Below are 3,329 nucleotides of genomic sequence, written 5' to 3' on the forward strand. Positions count from 1 at the left end.
CTGTCTGTGTCCCCTCTTGCTGCAGCTTCCCACCGCCTCATCATCTGAACTTGTCCTCAGCCTCTCCAGAGCAACGTCATGATCCCTTTACTCTCTCTCAACCTCCTTGCTTTTCACCGTTGCCCATGAACTCCATCAACCCATTTCCAGCTTCCCCTTCCTTGACTTCTTGTCCTTTCCTTTTGGTTCTGCTACTCTATGCCCGATTGTCCAGCTTCATTCCTCCTGTCTCCATGTTTCCTTCAACATCTCTGCCTCTTCCCATCCTGCTCCTGGCTGCCCTTGATCTGCTTAAAGTTACAGTAATATCGCTGAATTCTGCTTTGAGGTAGACTGGAAGAGTGGTTGGGACCAGAAATTAAGAAGAAAGGTGGTCAAGAGCATTCATTGGTTTTTGGGCGCCACTGCCTGGTTTCAAGGTCAGACTGTGTGGTCTTTGTAAGTGCCTCTCTGTGCTTCATCTTCATCTTTCAAATGGGCCTGCTAGCAGTATGCAAATTGTAAGGCTATAGTGAGCATCGAATAAGCTCATATACATCAAGCACTTAGAACAGCGCCTGGCATGCAAATACCATGAGAGTGTCATTTCTCTATTTATTTGGTCTGTGTCCTGTAACTGCTTCCTTTTTGATTCATACTGAATATGTCTGCACATTTCCCAGGTTATAACATTGGTATAGTATTTGCAAACATTTTTAAAAATATTATTTCTTGGCCGGGCACGGTGGCTCACACCTGTGATTCCAGCACTTTGGGAGGCTGAGGTGGGTGGATCATAAGGTCAGGAGTTCGAGACCAGCCTGACCAACATGGTGAAACCCTGTCTCTACTAAAAATGCAAAAAAATTAGCTGGGCGTGGTGGCATGCACCTGTAATACCAGCTACTCAGGAGGCTGAGGCAGGGGACTTGCTTGAACCAGGGAGGTGGAGGTTGCAGTGAGCTGAGATCATGCCACTGTACTCCAGCCTGGGCAACAGAGTGAGAGTCTGTCTCAAAAAAAAAAAAAAAAAAAAAAAAAAAAAGAAAAAGAAAAAGAAAAAAAAAAAAGAAGAAGAAAAAAGAAAAAAAGATTATTCCTTAAGATGAAAATCTTTAATGTTTGCTTTCTATGGTGTATGTGTAAGCTGATGTACAACAGAGAAGATGCAAGCTCCCTTTCCACTGCTTGTCTGCTCAAAAAATGACTAGTCTATTTTTGTGAGCAGAAAGTTCAAAGCCAAAGTTTGGTTGATTCAAGTAATTCCTTCTTGCTAATATACACTGAGAAATGGTGAGCTGTTCTTTTAACTTTTCTTTTTTTGTCTCTAGCTATATTCATTGACCTAAGCTTGACAGTTTGTGTTATGCTCATGGACTAGAAATTGAAATTACAGAAAATAAGGGAGAAGGAATTGAAAGAAGAGACTAGAAAGGGGGCTTTTTATAAATTGTGAAAGATGAATATCAGCACCTTGTTTTAAAACAAGAAATGGATCTCCACAGAGGAAGGACGGATCATTCTTTAGAGTAAAAGGTCTATAAACTGTCATGCATCAGATTCACCTGGAGGATTCTAGCCTCAGGCTTCTGACAATTTCAGAGTTGCATTTTAAACACACTCCCAGGTGATGCTGTGATATAGTTTGGCTGTGTCCCCACCCAAATCTCATCTTGAATGGTAATCCCCATAATCCCCACGTGTCATGAGAGGGACCTGGCGGGAGATAATTGAATCATGGGGGCGGTTTTCCCTCATGCTGTTCTCATGATAGTGAGTGAGTTCTCATGAGATCTGATGGTTTTATAAGCGTCTGGCATTTCCCCTACCGGCATTCATTCGCTCTCCTGCTGCCCTGTGAAGAGGTGCCTTCCACTATGATTGTGTTTCCTGAGGCCTCCCCAGCCATGCAGGACTGTGAGTCAATTAAACCTTTTTTCTTTATAAATTACTCAGTCTTGGGTATTTCTTCATGGCAGCATGAGAATACATGCTGCTATAGTCCAGGGACCATATTTTGAGAAATACTGCCATAGACTTTTCTTCCTGTCCCTTCATAACACTTTATTCTTTCCTTTTGTTCATTAAAATTAGTAGTATCTCCCTTAGTAATAGGGAGGTATTACTGCTCTAAAGTAATTTCTTTCTTCATTGGAGTTAATGCCATTTATTATACTTTCTTTCTATTATCTTTATTTGTAAAGTTGTCCTCATTCATATACAATGAATTCTTCTCTTCCTCCTGAGCCTTCATCCCCAGCCCCACCTGTCTCAGTCCCCAGCACACCCGAATCCCTGCTTCTTACTTGCACATCCTGCCCAAATGACCAATACATAACTGGAATAGAGACTTTCTACCAGGTTAGAGTATGGAAAAGAAGAGTCTTGAGGTTGAGTTAAAGCAAGAGAATTACCACCAAGAGTTTTCCAGGAGTGTGCTCAGCCAAGAGGGAGAGGAAAACAACAGGGTCAGAAACTCAAATGCTAGGTGACAGACATGGTGATGTATGGAGCTGAATACTAGCATGAGGACCATAATAGACACCTATTGCTTTTGCCTTCCTATCCCCCGATGTCTCTCTCTCTCTCTCTCTTTTTGTTTTTGTTTTTTGTTTTTGTTTTTTTTTGGTGGAGCGTCTGACTTTACCTTTAAGGAACTGTTTTTCTTTTATATTTTTGTAGGTCTAATAATTTGAGGCCCTACTTTCCCAGCCCCAGGTATGGGCTCTAGGCTTTTCCATGAGAGTAGCTCATGCTCTGGTCGGGGTGACTTGTGGCTGACTGGACATGTGGCCCCGGGGGGCTAATTCTGAGTCCTTCTTTAAAGCCTGAGATGGAGGGAAAAGGCCACTCTCCTTTGGAAAGTTCAGAAGCTAAGATTATGTGCATTAGGGCTGCCAGGGACTACATAGTCTTCCATTTGGAGGAAAGCATTCCTGAAGATGAAGTCAAGACTAAAGAAATCAGGACAGGGAGAGAGATGGAGAGGGAGAAGAAGAGGGAATTCAGTTATTTGAATCCCTAAATCTAGCTATGCCAGAAGCCAAAGTACTGTTGGAGTTCTCAGTTATGTGAGCCAATTCAGACTCTTTTTTGCTAAAACCACATAAATTGGGTTTCTGTCATTTGCAATAGAAAAAAAAAGTCCAGAAGGTCATTAAAACTGTTGCTTTGGTCTATGGGATATCCAGATCATGTCCCCTTGGTTTTTCCTTTGAAACCTCCCACATCTCCCTGCTCTCAAGCATATGGATAGTGACACTTGGCTTGGCCAATCTGTAACTTCCATCTTCTAGGTTACAGCAATTGGTTCAGGGATGAACACAAGATGTAATCCAGGTCTGGGAGAC

The sequence above is a fragment of the Macaca mulatta genome, chromosome 11 (assembly GCF_049350105.2).
Source record: "Macaca mulatta isolate MMU2019108-1 chromosome 11, T2T-MMU8v2.0, whole genome shotgun sequence".
Taxonomy (NCBI): domain Eukaryota; kingdom Metazoa; phylum Chordata; class Mammalia; order Primates; family Cercopithecidae; genus Macaca; species Macaca mulatta.